At 39.3% G+C, this 16402-nt stretch overlaps 1 protein-coding gene across 14 annotated transcripts in view; it reads left to right on the top strand.

Moving 5' to 3' along the window:
- The window catches only part of sox1a (SRY-box transcription factor 1a), a 118306-nt gene that overhangs the window by 100435 nt on the left and 1469 nt on the right, over nt 1-16402 (top strand). For 7 of the 14 annotated variants that reach the window (XR_007185363.1, XR_007185361.1, XR_007185366.1 and 4 more), the window contains 3 exons: nt 4741-4815; nt 10478-10570; nt 14870-15005. The gene's annotated coding sequence lies outside the window, so the exon portion shown is untranslated. The other 7 variants (XR_007185368.1, XR_007185374.1, XR_007185377.1 and 4 more) reach the window with 7 other exon arrangements.

Genomic DNA, 16402 nt, shown 5'->3' with positions numbered 1-16402 from the left:
ACTTCATGAGATAACCTTGAGCATATCGTTAAATGAACATTACTTTAGAATATCTATCAATACCGTACAGCTCCAGTAATGGGACATAAATGCCAAAGCACACAAAAATAAACCTCAATTTGCCAGACAACCTGCTACAGCAGCAAAATCAATCAGTTCATACATTAACATAATTAACCGCATACACGTTATATGACTTTTCACGTCTCGGTACTCTGACCCGCCGTTCTAAAGGTGACTCTTCAAATAAAGGTCGACTGTGAGCGTGAATGCGACCGCGCCGCGATCGTGTCATGTCCGTACAAGTTTTCGAAGTCTTCTGGCTCCTGTGCGAGTTGAAAAGAGTAGATCAATTTCTAATAAACTTCTTCAATAGGCCAATTTTGCTTTTCACTGGCTGCTTTGAAAGGCTCCAGTTAGCATTTAGAGAAAGAGATGGAGAGTGAAGGATGATTACAGAGGAGTACAGTATGCCACTGAAGGTCATCACTCAAGAATAATGAGCGCTGTATTGAAACTACACCTGTTCCCACCATCTCTTTTTCCAAACTAGTCTACATGAGTGAGAGTTCACTAAATCATATTGATCTCAAAACAACATAACTGATGGATGGTTGCATTTCAGGGTGTGAAAAAGTCCCATGTCCTTTCAAATCAAAGAAAAAAATCATCTGGGTGTAGAAAAATGAGAAATTTAGGCTGATAAAAGGGTAAAGCTGTTAAGGTGCATTTGATCACATTAAAGTCCCTCATTTTATTGTACATTCATTCATTTTTGAGGGCAATTGACTTCTCCGTGTTACCAGCAACAGCAATGCTAACAACAGAGATATATAAATATATATTTCAGAGAACTGATTAGTTGACAGCTTTTTTTTTTGTAGCTAGCTTCTCGAGCAAACAAACAAATATTTACAAATATTACAGTGTCAAGCACTGAGTTGTCACCATACGGATCAGGTTTTACAAAATAACTTTTCTATTTTTTTTTAATCCAATTGATTTCTGCGATGGCAAAGCTGAATTTTCAGCATCATTACTCCAGTCTTCATTGTCACTCGACCTTTAAGAAATCATTTGAATATGCTGCTTTGCTGCTCAAGAAACATTTCTTATTATTATCAATGTTGAAAACAAATTCGCAGCTTAATATTTGGGTGGAAACCATGATACATTTCTATTTAAGGATTCTTTGAAAGTTCAAAAGAACAGCAATTATTAGAAACAAATGAGTTTGCTAGCACTTCTGATAAATTTAATAAAAGAAAAAAAATTTCTGACCCTAATATAAGGATTTTTTTTTTTTTTTTTACACATAAAACTGTCATAAAATACGCAAATGGTGACGGTCATCAATGCTTGACACTTTTGGTCAACTAATGCAGAGAAACATCTTATTTCCTTCTCGCATATTTCCTGATTTATTTTATGTAATCTGAGGTGAACGGCCATAATGGGATTAGAGGCGGTGCTGCTGAACCCAGCGCGGCCCTGCTACCAGCTCACTCAAGAGAAACACACAGTTATCACACAACAGCAGATTGTTTTGAACTACTTATGAAAAAACGGAGCATCTGAAGACAGAGGCACTCTTGCCAGCGTGAGCTGGTGTTAAGTGCATGGTTGTTCCCGTTGTTTTATTTAGCATCTGCAGAATTCCCAGCATAGTTAAGGTGCTTTGGAAAAGGATTAACTGTTGCTGGCACCGGCGAGCAAGCCTCGCAGATTTTCCCCTAGCAAGAAAGTACAAAGAAGAGGAGGAAAAGGGAGATGGAAAAGAGGGAGAAAAGGCAAAGAGAAACCACAATAACAAGTTGTATAAACATAACCTGAGAGTGAGACACGGGTAAAAGTATATCTAAACAACAATTATCCCTGAAGGAGGAAAGGAGGAGGCTTTCACTTGCCTACTTACAGTGTCCTATTACATCAGATGCTTAATTTCCGTCGCTCTCTTCTATCTTATTCCCTCCTTCTCTAGCTCAGTGCCTTGTTTTTCTCTCATCATTTACATCTCCTTTTTTGTCTTGTAATGTCCAGCTGTTTCTTAATGGGTCTATTTAGAGAGGGGCAATATGAAAAGCCTGAATCAAAAGATACATTTACTCATTTAGATCATTTGAGGTACAGCATACTGTATAAATCACTCAGTATTTATGACAGAATAAATACAATCACATCTGAGTGACTTTATTAAGTATTTTCTTTTCATGTCTACAAATATGAGAAATGATCCTGCTATTGGCTTCAAAAGTATTTTCCTTCCCTCAGGAATAGCTGCAGATGATTAGGTATTTTAATTATTTAAAGTCGCTCTGAATTCAATATGACCGTGAAGCATTCCTGACATTATTGTGTCTATGAAATTGTGTTCACATCCTGATTTTGATGAACACTAGCCCATAGTGTTTATAAAAACAAAGCAAACTCGAATCGAGATTGTGGATATTTGCCAATGCACTGTGATATCTTGTCTCCGTCCTTCATTATCGTCGCAAAGATGTTTTAAATTGCGCAAGGTGCAAATGTAATTGAAGTCGGATGAATCGGAAACGACCAAACCGTAATAAAGTAAGACGGCACTGACCTTGATACATTCAAAATAAATAGTTTTTTTTTTTTTTAATCATTCAATTCTCCAGAGCGGATCTGTTCTGTAGTGACAAATGATTTAGTCTGGGAAATTTGTAGCTGTATTCAGATGCTCTTCTGCTGCTCCTCTGGTTAGGTTCCTTGTTTCTGGAGCAGAGAAACCAGATCCGGCCTGTTCGTAGAACTGCAAACAAAAGCACTTGACTGACGGCCAGATTTCTTCTCGTGGCTGCACTCGGGTTTCCACGCTCCCAGTATGACGCTTGAGAGACGGCAGGTAACGCAATCTCAGGTGTGCTCGGGGGCGTGGCCGGCCCTTTTCTCCTTCTTCACCTTGATCACCCGCAGCGCAGCGACAAACACGGCTCCGTTTCAACCACTTATCCTGCTCGGCTGAAATAATCATCTGATCAGCTTCCTTCTCGCTCTCCCTCTCTCGCTCCCGTCTCTGTTTCTCTCGCTTGTTTCCACTCTTTATTGCGTGGAAGTACAGTCTGTATTTTCACCCTCTGTCTGCAGTTATTCTGAAGCAAAATGAAAAAGGCCCTAAATGTTAGTGGCTCTGGTTTCTTCTATTATGGAAAGTGTGTGTGGTAGTGAAAGGACGCTCCTGGGTGGCATATTCTCTCTTATTAGTATGTGGCGCTTTTGAAAGGTTACAGTAATCCCTGTATAGTATTATGGATATTAGGAAACGTAGCGTGACTTCCTGGGACTTTGAATAGAGAGTTGAAATACTACTTTAATTTTGTTTGTTCAAGTGTTTTGGGTAACGGCACAGTACGCGATCCTGAACCCTAACACGAGTGTTGACCAACGAGCGCATACGATAGAAATGAAAATCAGGGCGTAAGGAGCGCTATTACGCATAATGTATAAATGTCATTTTTGTGATTAAATATGAAAGCTTTAAATCTATCCTTTCTGCTTGCTAGGTATACTGTATATTTTTGAGAGGGCCAACTCCCTGGCGTGCAGTATTTTAGAGTGCCCATTTAGCCGGGCCCCCTGCTCTCCTGACAGCTGATGGAAAAGGCAGTGTAACAATGAGCCCCCACCGTGCCTCTCTGCCTGCCCCCAACCACCAGGGGAAGAGGAAGCAGCGGCAGCCGTGTGACACATTATTCTGTCCCCCCGGAACCTGCAGCCAGGCCAAGCCCCCCCCTCCGGGTTCCCTTGGACCTCTAAGTGCCAAGCCAGGGGACTGAGTGACATTTCCAGAGTCCTGACCTTTGTTTTTCCATTGACTGGGAAGACGTTTGAAGGAGGTACAGTGCACGCTGGTCGACTCTCTGCGAACCGCACACACTCGCAATTACACACACGGTTTTAGTACGTCTCGCACAAAACGAAAACCGAGCGCTATGCTGTCACAGAGCTTATTTTCTCATAAACTGCGAGAGAAACGCACTATATCTGGTTTACGTTTTACTATGCCGAATCTGGCTGAAAAGCCACGACAAACTTAACTAGACTAATGAAAGGTAACCTTAGTGCACTTCGACTAAACTTTAAGAGCAGAGTTTAATCTTCTCAAAAATGACCACTGGAGACCAAATCATGGCACATTTTGTGTTTCTGAAAAGGTCCCCTCAAAATGAAGTCAGATTATTGTGCCATTTAGCATTTCATAGAAAAGTCTAGCACAAAATTAATTCAGAAGGCATGTTGGTTTGAAGTATGGGTTCTCGTAGGACTACATTTAAAAGCAAAACAGGAGAAAGGAAAGCCTCATGTGGAGAAAATGGCATAAAATGGAATGTACTGCAGTGTTGATAGGTTGAGTCTTGGGTTTTATTAATGATATAAGCTGCTGGCCAGTGCTTTGGTCAAATCAGACACCTGCTATGGCTGCCACACTCCAAGAACGATGACATCACAGGGAGCAGGACAAGTCAGATCTGCTGTTAATCGCTCGCCTTAATTGAGTGCTCTGCTGTGTTCCAAATTGCTCAGTACAATCAAGACTCATTTAAGAGTCCCACCATGTGCTCTTAGGCCATGATGAGATATTGCCTTCATTGCCTGTTGTTTCTGAATATTAGCTTGCCTTTCAATACGCCCCCTACATATTCGCCTTTTTTACTCGTACCCTTCAGGTTGCTGTTTTTACTGGCTGCGGTTTTCACTAATTTTCCTGAATTCTAGGTGGGGGAGGAAGCTATTGTTTTCGAACATCCTGGTCCTACTCATCATTTGTTCTTCACTAATTCCAAATCGGCAGTAAGTATGGACCAGTAATGAAACAAAGTAAATCATATTTTTCTTCATTAACACAGACAAGAATTCCTCTGTAATATGTAAAGGCTTATCTACAGTCAGCTGTCCATTTTCATATAACAGATCTTGTATCAACCTGAAAGGGTTTATTTTGCATTATGAACTGTACATTTTTTTACTGTGCACCACCTTATTATGCTACTATTAATCAAATAAATATCTAATATTGATTTGAGTTTAAATTATTTTAGAATTTGACCTGAGTAGTATCTTAGCCACCGCACTAGTACACAGTATTAATACTGAAGCCCACTGAGGTCATTTTTACTATAACCTGTAACTTCAAGGGTTAGTTCACCCAAAAATGAAAATAATATCATTAATTACTCACCCTCATGTCGTTCTACACCCCTAAGACCTTCGTTCATCTTCGGAACACAAATTAAGATATTTTTGATGAAATCCGATGGCTCAGTGAGGCCTCCATTAAGAGCAAAGCCACTGAAACTCTCAAGGTCCAGAAAGGTACTAAAAACATAAATCAGTTCATGTGAGTTCAGTGGTTCTATGTTAATATTATAAAGCGACGAGAATACTTTTTGTGCACCAAAAAATCTAAATAATGACTTTCAACAATATCTAGTGATGGGCGATTTCAAAACACTGCTTCTGAGCTTTACTCTTTTGTTTCGAATTAGTGATTCGGATCTCCTATCAAACGGCTAAACTGCTGAAATCACGTGACTTTGGCACTCTGAACCACTGATTCGGTTTGTAAAGCTCTGAAGCAGTGTTTTGAAATCAGACATCACTAGATATTGTTGAAAAGTCGTTATTTTGTTTTTTGCAATCAGGCGCAGTTGCTCTCCACCGACTGAACTGATCAAAAGCACGATGGGAAACGACTTGCTGACAACCCAGCTTAAAGGGATAGTTCACCCAAAAATGATAATTCTGTCATTAATTACTCACCCTGATATCGTTCAACACCCATTCAGAACACAAATTAAGATATTTTTGATGAAATCCGAGAGGCATATGACTCATCCATAGACAGCAATTTAACCACCACTTTCAAGGTCCAGAAAGGTACTAAAGACTTTGTTAAAATAGTCAACGTAACTGCAGTGGCTCAACCTTAATGTTATGAAGTGACAAGAATACTTTTTGTGCACAAAAATTACAACTTTATTCAACAATATCTTCTCTTCTGTGTCATTCTCCTGCGCTGTTTATGTTCAGCACTTCCAAGTTCTACATCAGAACGTGGGCTCAGTGTAGGCAGAGGCTGTTCACGTGAGCAGCATGATGCATTCATGTGATGCTGACGCAGGAGCTGGCCAATAATGAGTCGGCGTTCTGAATAATATAATCATAAATCATATTTATTTTCATATAAAAGCAACAGAACTTAAATTACATCCAGTTTATTAGCAACACAGTGCATGAGTGTGAATCCCATGATATCCACCTTTGATCTTGATCTCTGCTCCACTATAAGAACTGAAAACGATCCATCTTGCCTGCACTTTTTTCACTCCTCCCCTCACTGCAGCCGCCTACTCTCGCCTAAATTTCAGGCAAGGCGAGGTGCATCTCAAACAAGCCTATTATTTACCAGACGGCTTGCTACTAATAGCGCTGCAACATCCTGCGCTCATTTCACACATAGACATTCTGCTGTTGTGTCATCTCTGAATCGCCCCGCAGACAAACACAAGATGAGACTTAAGGCCCCGAAATACTTCAAGCGAAATCGAAGAATGAACAGGTGTAACGTAATTTCAAACAAAATCAGGCCAAAACAAAGTTTGCTTGGAAGCTTGCCAAAATGAACTTTCCAGAAAAAAGTTTGTTCTGGCTGGTAAATACCTTTGATTTTTTTTTGTGGCTTTTATGTAATAAGTATGGCTCTGAAGCTCCACCTTCTTTGACATGTCACTTGCGGTAAATCAAGTAAACAAGAGATTCAAACAATAAGACTAAGGGTAGTGCGGATATGACATCATTGATAGGCAATGCAATGACACGGCCCGTTACACTGGTTAAAGTAGCTGATTTCTTTGGATTTAAACATTGTTGGAAACATTTGGGATAATGTAAGCACATAAGTCAACAAAATATATAACAATGTTTTAGTGGTTTATGGATATTTTAATCCAAACATCTTACATTTTGTGCCTTTAAACAATACAAAAAAGGAAGGATAGATATGAAACTGCTCTTTTAATTCTTTCAAATAAATTATATAAAATTGCATAAATTATTCTTGAATTGACCAAAGTATTTAAAGGGAAAAGGTTACATTTAAAAACATATTTTAAAATTAGATGTTAAATTTTGATGTTAAAGCAGAACTAAGTAACTTTTTTTACCTTCATAAATAGTTTTCTAAGTCCTTACGATGGTTAAGTGACTTGTAGTGGTGTGTTTGAGGCGAGCGCTAACCCCCTCTGGCACGTCTACGCCAAAAAAACAGCACTTGCAAGTTGAGCTTCGCCGACCCGACACAATCTCGCCTCATGTTCGCGTTCACGCGAGAGTGACAAAATGCTTTACGGTAATTCAAAAACAATGTATATATTATGACTTTATAAGACAATTTCGAAAATTACCCACCTCCATCGAGATTTCTTGTACTGTATTTGCAAAACTACTGCACTGGTGAGCGTTGTAGTCGTTGTAGTCCAGAGCTGCGCTTGGAGTATTTACGACAGTGCGATTCACTGAAGGAACCTGTAGGGGGAGCTTCGCAAATCTTACAGAGTTCCACTTTAAAGTGCTCAGCATTCGCTTAGTGAGGTCTGATCACGCTCTGACAGCGGCAGTGATGTCTAGCTCTCATTGAAGTATATGCTTGAGACATCACTGCCGTTGTCAAAGTGCGATCAGACCAAACGAATCGAATGATGAATGCAGTTGGACATAGTGGTGTTTTAGAGGTAAAAAATGATATAAATACTGTTCGTTTTCTCGAACAAACCGATCGTTTCGTGTCTTAGGACATCAATGTGTCGTCACGAGCAGCAGGGTTTAATTTGGGTTTGTCTAAGCAAGTTTTATTTACTCTTATAGATGAAGTTCCCATCCACTGGCATTATTTGAATGACAGACGGCAACAGTTGGAGTTAAAAATCATCTTTTGTGTTCTACTGAAGAAACAAAGTCACCTACATCTTGGATGCCCTGGGGGTAAGCAGATAAACATAAAATTTTCATTTTTGGGTGAACTATCCCTTTAAGTCCACTGTTGTTTTATATAGAATTGTTTAATGCAATTTAATGCAGTTACATCAGAAGTAACTGTTAAATTGCAAAAAATTAAGAGTAATCCCATACTTCACTTTTTCAAGGAAAAAGTAATTAAATTTCAGTAATTAATTACTTAGTAATGCATTACACCCAAACTGTATAACAGTTAAAATGGCTGTGTAAATGCATTTATGCAATCTCTGAGCAGCATTAAACAGTCTGTGCAAAGAAACCTAATTGCCACTTCGGAAGCACTTCAGTGCCATCTTTTCAGTGTAAATTTGGCATTAATATGGTAAAATATATAAGCAAAGGAGAAGCAGTAGCATGTCAGCTGAATATTTAATGAGCAGTAAGTATGGCATGTAGGCATATGTGGAGGTGGGGGGCTTCTAGCAGTGTAATCTGACACACCAGCCATGAAGTTATCATGCCTACTGAAGTTTATTTCTCATTGCTGAGTGCTGTGCCTCTGACATCTGGGAAAACAGGCACCACAGGTGCTTACATTGCATGTGGAGGCATATAAAGTATAGCTTTAAAGTTGTAAATGCATGGATTTGTAAACATACTTATTTTTATAACCGTTTATAGAAAATGAGTGCGACCAAATCAAAAAGCATTTTAAGGATAATTTCAAGACAAATATTTTAGTGCCCCCAGTAGGCCAGTCTTTGTAATTTTCATAATTCCTGTTTGGTGTCACAATAAATATGTTGGGTGAGGTGGTGAGATGTCATCAATATGGTCTGTACGAATGACCAGATGCAAATTTATCTCAGGAATACAGAACGACTGTAGTGAGAGGGAAGGAGAATAGAGGAAGACGAGTCTTGTTTTGAAAGAGGACTCCTGTGCGTTTCACGATGCCTGGCTATCACAGTGTCACCTAGTTAATCTTGTGTTCAACACAGCATGTCACAGATCACACGAAGCCTCAGACACACACACACACACACACACACACGGAGTATATTAAATGTGACCACTCCCAACACAGTGAAACTGTTCAGGCAATCCACACCACTGAAGAGCGAATGTCTTACTCATGTAATTTATTACTGTCTGACCACACAGTTGCATAGTTTTATGCTCCTGTTCAGCCAAGAGTTGTTCAAGAGCCTCACCCGAGATGAACTCAAGCTGACTGTGTCTTGCCTCATTGTAGTGTTCCACATTCTATTAAATGGAAGACAACTATAAAATGTACAGACTAAACCACTCCCTCGAATGCTTCAAGGACTTTGAGTGGCATGATTCAAGGTTCAATACAAACAAGTTCAATACAAACATTAAGCTCAGTTGACAGCATTTGTCAAATAACATTGATTACCACACACACCAAAAAAAATCTTGTTTCTTGGTTTTATCTCCATTTTTTGGAAATTTAAAAGCAGAAAATTGAAAATTGCATGAATTCCTCTGTTAAATTGTGTGATTATTTGAGCTGTACACAAAGTTCTCATCATTTTTACATTGGATTTAGTACATAGAACAGGTTAGTAAACTATTTTTATACTAAAATCATATATATGTCTTGTGCCTATACTGTTTATAAAAATACTATTAAAATATATATATATATATTTTTAACATTTGCAGATTGGTCCCATTCACTTCCATTGTTACTGTAACCCAGATTTCTGCTTTCTTTAAAGAAAAGAAGGAACAAGTCAAATTTTTGAGGTATTCAACTTATGCTACAAGTGCTGTATATGTCAATTAGACCACAATTGGCCTCTGGGTTTGCGTGCTTCCTAAACAGATTGGTGACGCAATATTTATTTCAAATATCAAATATTCGATTATGAATTGGGTCATATATATATACTTGGACAGACAGATAAAGACTATAAAAGCTTGACTACGTAAAAACTCGCTTTAGCTTGATTATAACCCCACACATGTAAATGTACTCACTGAACTATCTGAGGCCACACGAGCATTAATAGCCCATTAGGACGGGTCGCTCAGGGTGAACAGTCATGTAGGAACAACGTTGATCACAGCCATTGTGTGTTGTCATGGTGGGACGGCAGGAGTGGAAACCTAGTACCAGAGACCTCACCTGATCTGAGCTGGTCTGATCCGTTCCCTGCTTGCTGAGGCCGTGACTGTGCTATTGAGAGAGTGCTGAACGCTGACCTTAATTGCTTGACGGACAGCTCAGATAAACTCATATCAAACATGCCCGCTGAAACCGTAGACGCTGTGTAATTAGTGAACTCCAGGGAAACAGATAAGGCTGCAAATCAAAAAGGGAAGGGGCCTGTGCATGCTAGTTATTCATTTATAAGGGCACTGAACAGAATTACACGTACTTCAGCATGCTTGACTCCTGATATTCAAATGTACGACTTCGGAGACTAAACAAAGTGTGTTTTTTTTCTTTTTCCTATTCCCACACATCTAGAGGTGCACGACTCAAGTGTGTCACATGCTTTTCCTGTCCAGTTATTCTGGTGGTGCAACTACCCAGGGAGCGGGCCAACCCTGTCATTTAGCAGTAAGTTTATCCTGTGGTGGGATAGAGAAACTGTGGGGATAAAGGCAGCAGACCTATCCCATGACTAGGCTGGTGGAGGGGGGTGGAAAGCCTACCCCACAGCTGGGACAGGCCAGGTAAGGATCACTTACAAGCTGCAGGGTTGGGAGCATCATTGTGGCACCGAACTGCCCACAGTATTTACAGCCCCCCATACACACTTCAACAGTCTCAGGTTTAGCCTGCTGTGATGGAGCAGATAATATGCCTCCAGAGGAACCATCTGGAAAACCGAGCCACCACTCTGCTGTTGCCGCCCTAACGTAAATTCTCATGCACCTGTCTGTGCGCCAGACGCCATTCACGCTTTCTCTCAATGTTTTTTTTTAGTTATTTTCAATAATATAAAAAATTATGTAAATATATAAAAAATATAGCCCTTTTGACAGCTTCCCTGTGTGGCTCTTAAATAGTGACACATTTGTACTGACAAAACAGTATAGCTATAATATATAAACAGTGCAAAATAGACTCTCTGTTTGTCTTTCTTCACATGTGAATGCTCACAAAAAAGCAACTACAGTTGATACCCATACATACAAAAAAAAAAGTGTGTGTTATTGGTATTTGCTGATCATACCTCAGCAGACCAGCTTCTTGGGCTGTGTAGAAATGTCAACCTCTTATCATCACGCTATATGGACACAGCAGGTGTCAGTGATGATAGTTTCACTGTGACAGCTCTGTCTAAAGGGTCCAGAGCTTAGACATCATAATTATAGGCATTGAGACACACACAGAGTCAGCCTATAACGTTCAGGCTCATGTCCCAATACAGAAATTACCTAATTATCTTATTCCGGCATTGAGGTGTGATTGTATTAATGAAACGCATAGCAGATCAAGGTACATGACTGCCTTTTAACATCTGTTATGATGGAATGAACTACTCAACCGATGAAGCATTGCAAATTATGTAATTGAACCAACAACAACAGTGCAATATAAAAGTAGGGGCTGTATGTAATTGATAATATAAGTATAAAAAATTCAATATATTTTTAAGTTTATTGCGAAATATTAAAATATATACAATTATACAATTCAAAGTTTGGCGTTGAAAGTGTTGAAAATGTTTTTGAAAAAATTCTCACCAAGGCTGCATTTATTTGATCAAAAATATGGTGAAAACAGTTTTCTATTTTAATATATATTAAAATGTAATCCCGTGATGTCAAAGCTGAATTTTAAGCATTTTACTCCAGTCTTCAGTGTAAATTAAATAATTCTAATATGCTGATTTGCTGCTCAAGAAACATTTTTTATTCTTATTTATTTTTTATTATTATATGTTGAAAATAGTTGTGCCGCTTGAGCTATTCTGTTAAAACCGTCATACATTTTTTTTCAGGATTCTTTGATGCACAGAAAATTTTAAAAGAACAGCATTTATTTAAAATAATTTTTTTTTAACAATGTAAAATTCTTCACACTACTTTTGATCAATATAATGCATCCTTGCTCAATAAAAGTATCAAAGGGATAGTTCACCCAAAAATGAAAATTTGATGTTTATCTGCTTACCCCCAGGGCATCCAAGTTGTAGGTGACTTTGTTTCTTCAGTAGAACACAAATGATTATTTTTAACTCCAACCGTTGCAGTCTGTCAGTCGTATAATGCATTGCAATGGGAACAAAATCTATGAGAGTAAAAAAAACATGCACAGACAAATCCAAATTAAACTCTGCGGCTCGTGACGACACATTGATGTCCTAAGACAAGAAACGATCGGTTTGTGTGAGAAACCGAACAGTATTTATATAATTTTTTACCTCTAATACACCACTATGTCCAACTGCCATGAGGATCCGGCGTGTGAGGTGTGTACGCGCTCTGGCGTAGTTTAAACATGGTGCATGTAGTACAACAGTTGTTATACAAATGGAAGTAAACCACTAAAATCATGGTTTTATTACATCAAAACTTCATTTTATTTTGTTACTTTTCATAAGGGCAGCTTTACAAATAAAAAGGACACATACAAAGATGTTGTTCACATACCTCAGCTGGATGTGGAAAAACCATAGGCACAGCTGATGGTTTCAGTTGTACGTGATCCTCTCCTGGGTATGTAAAATCATCAGCTGAAAATTGATCGCAGCAGACCCTCAACAACTTTAGTACGTTAATGGGTGTGTTGATATCCAGCCGAAGAGCAATCAACCATAACTTCAGGCGAGCAGGCTCAGAAGTTGGGAATACATGGAAAGTCACCACTCCCGAATGAGTTTGCGCAAGAGAATGTAATCTTTAATTTTAAGTCGGTTTTAACAATCCAGATAAGCGCAAGTAAGTACCATTTTGATTAGCCGTACCTACAATGTTTGTGCACTGTGTAAACAATGAGTGACGTATACGTGAGTGATCACTTCCGGCGCTTGTGTAAACTACGCGTACACACCTCACGCACCGGATGCCGTTCGCGCGCTCAAGGCAGTTGGACATAGTGGTGTATTAGAGGTAAAAAATGATATAAATACTGTTCGGTTTCTCGCACAAACCGATCGTTTCGTGTCTTAGGACATCAATGTGTCGTCACGAGCCGCAGAGTTTAATTTGGATTTGTCTGTGCATGTTTTTTTTACTCTCATAGATTCTGTTCCCATTGCCATGCATTATTTGACGGACAGACTGCAACGGTTGGTCTTAAAAATCATCATTTGTGTTCTACTGAAGAAACAAAGTCACCTACATCTTGGATACGCTGGGGGTAAGCAGATAAACAACAAATTTTCATTTTTGGGTGAACTATCCCTTTAAAGGTGCCCTCGAATGAAAAATTTAATTTATCTTGGCATAGTTAAATAACAAGAGTTCAGTACATGGAAATGACATACAGTGAGTCTCAAACTCCATTGTTTCCTCCTTCTTATATAAATCTCATTTGTTTAAAAGACCTCCAAAGAACAGGCGAATCTCAACACGACTGTTACGTAACAGTCGGGGTGTACGCCCCCAATATTTGCATATGCCAGCCCACGTTTCCAACATTATAAAAGGCATTAGACAAGGGCAGCCAGTATTAACGTCTGGATGTGCACAACCAAATCATCAGACTAGGTAAGCAAGCAAGAACAATAGCGAAAAATGGCAGATGGAGCAATAATAACTGACATGATCCATGATAACATGATATTTTTAGTGATATTTGTAAACTGTCTTTCTAAATGTTTCGTTAGCATGTTGCTAATGTACTGTTAAATGTGGTTAAAGTTACCATCGGTTATTACTGTATTCACGGGGACAAGAGAGCCGTCGCTATTTTCAATTTTAAACACTTGCAGTCTGTATAATGCATAAACACATCTTCATTCTTTATAAATCTCTCCAACAGTGTAGCATTACCCGTTAGCCACGGAGCACTATCAAACTCATTCAAAATCAGAAGTAAACAATATAACAGTATACAATACTCACATAATCCGACGCATGCATGCCGCATGCATGACGAACACTTTGTAAAGATCCATTTTGAGGGTTATATTAGCTGTGTAAACTTTGTTAAGGCACTGTTAAAGGCAAGCGCGAGCTCTGTGGGCGGAGAGCACAGGATTTAAAGGGGCCGCAGCATAAAATCGGCGCGTTTATAATGATGCCCCAAAATAGGCAGTTAAAAAAATTAATAAAAAAAAAATCTATGGGGTATTTTGAGCTGAAACTTCACAGACACATTCAGGGGACACCTTAGACTTATATTACATCTTTTAAAAACATAATCTAGGGCACCTTTAATTTCTTAAAAAAAAAATCTGACTTTAAAACTTTTGAATAGTAGTGTATAACTTATATGATTACATCATTTTCAGTGCTTTATGTGTGAAACCATGCTGTTCACTGTACTTTTGCCACAAAACAGTGACTTCTCTTAGTGGTTGATAAAAGTTCAGAATCATGGATTGTGTAATTCTTTACATGAAGTTCAGAAAATATTTTTTTTTTAAAAAGTGAAAATCACATTGACTTGTAGCTTCTACAGACACATTTATCCTCACTTAATCTCAGAGCTCATGTTTACACAGTTTACACATAATCGCTAAAAATGCATTTCTCGAGGAACTGAAGTCTCAAGGTATGTAATATGAAAGCAAGACTTTCCTCTCTGTGTACATGACTCCATCTAAACAAGTTTGTGTCCATCAGCACGTGTGACACGGGGGGGTACGGTTTTGCCTTGTAAATGAGAGTGTGTGTAATTCTTGCAGTATCTGTGGGGTGTGGGCGGTTTGTAACTTAACCTCTTGCTCCTCCTAATCACTAGCTGTCCATCACACCAGCCTAGAAGTGCTTTCCTTCCTCGTGCTCATCAGAGTTCTCAAGCACACTTTCATCACGGATCAGGTGACCTCAGAGGTTTATGGAGAGCGGAGCCAGCAGGATGGATGCGGTTTATCCAGGTACGGACATGAATGTCCTAGTGATGTCGACGCACGTCTCACCTCTCCCCCCGTGGCGATTGTCCTTTCTGCTACAGACACAAGCTTCCTTTTCTATTGGTTTGAACCATTTGTTCAGGGTTTGCAGCACTTGTCGCCCCTGGGAAGTATAATGTTATGCCAACGTTTGAACGAATTTGGGAGAGGGAACATAAGATACACTTTCTTTTGTAGTGTCACATCTTCTTCATCACCTTCTGTCTGTTAATGATATCCGCTAAGTCACAAACACGCATACGTGCTTAGAGGAATAGTTCACTCCAAAATGAAAATTCTGTCATTATTTACCTCCCCTCATGTCGTTCCAAACCTGTATGACTTTCTTTCTTCTGTGGAACACAAAAGAAGATATTTTAAAGAACAGTTTTTGTCCACACAATGAAAGAAGTCACTGGGGTCCAAAACTAACTTGGACTTTCAATGTAAAAAAAATGAGTAAAAGATGACAGAATTTCATTTTGGGGTGGTCTATCTCTTTAAAATTTCAAAGTTTGTCAACCACTTTGTGTCAAGCTTGCTTTGTGTCCAATTATAATATCTGCTGTGAGATTATAAAAGGGACACCATTTCATGGCTTTAGAAATTGTAATTAAATGCATTTTGTAGACACAAGACTGGCTCTCTCACAAAATGTATCGCGGTCTCATGTCAACTCGTTTGAGGGGATGAAATCAATGTAAAAAAATCTTTGTTTTTCTCATTAGAAGTTGATTGTGGAGTTAATTGATTTGGAAGCTGTGAAAAGATGCTGGTTTAACAGCCTTCCTCGTTGATCCCGATAACAGTGTGGCCCGATACCTAACGAGGTGCTGCATTAATTGTCACCCTCTGTTGACGTATTCATTTGGAGTTTAACTGGGAGATTAATGTATTGATTGAATGAACGGAGCAGCCTGGGAATGGAGCTGAGCTGGTGTTCTCAGTCTCTGCTCTGATGGACTTCAGCGATGAGAGCGTCCCCAGTGCTGACACTGAGGCTGCTGGGACTGTCAACTTGCACGAGGGAGGTCTGTTCCGAATCTGACTGCTAATAAAGCTCTCTCATTCAAGAAGTCATCGGCTGTCGTTGGAATTCTTGGCTGCTTTTCTTATGTGGAAGGGCTGTGCTCCTCTTTTCTGCCAGGGTTGGGGGGGCGTTGGACGAGGTGGGGGAGAGTTGTAAACCGTGAGCAATAGGGGGTCGATCTCCCCAATAGATGTCACAGATTTTAACGAGCAGTTTCAGCCCATCTCAAAAGACATGGAGCACAGCGGGGTGAACAAAGATGGTCTTTGTCTGGGTGTATGGATGGGTGGGTGGGTGAGATATGTGTGTGTGTGTGTGTGCACTTAAGGGAAAGTGGAGGGGTGTGTGTTCC

The sequence above is a fragment of the Megalobrama amblycephala genome, linkage group LG6 (genome assembly GCF_018812025.1).
Source record: "Megalobrama amblycephala isolate DHTTF-2021 linkage group LG6, ASM1881202v1, whole genome shotgun sequence".
In the NCBI taxonomy this organism is placed as follows: Eukaryota; Metazoa; Chordata; class Actinopteri; order Cypriniformes; family Xenocyprididae; genus Megalobrama; species Megalobrama amblycephala.
This window is presented reverse-complemented; position numbering and strand designations above follow the sequence as displayed.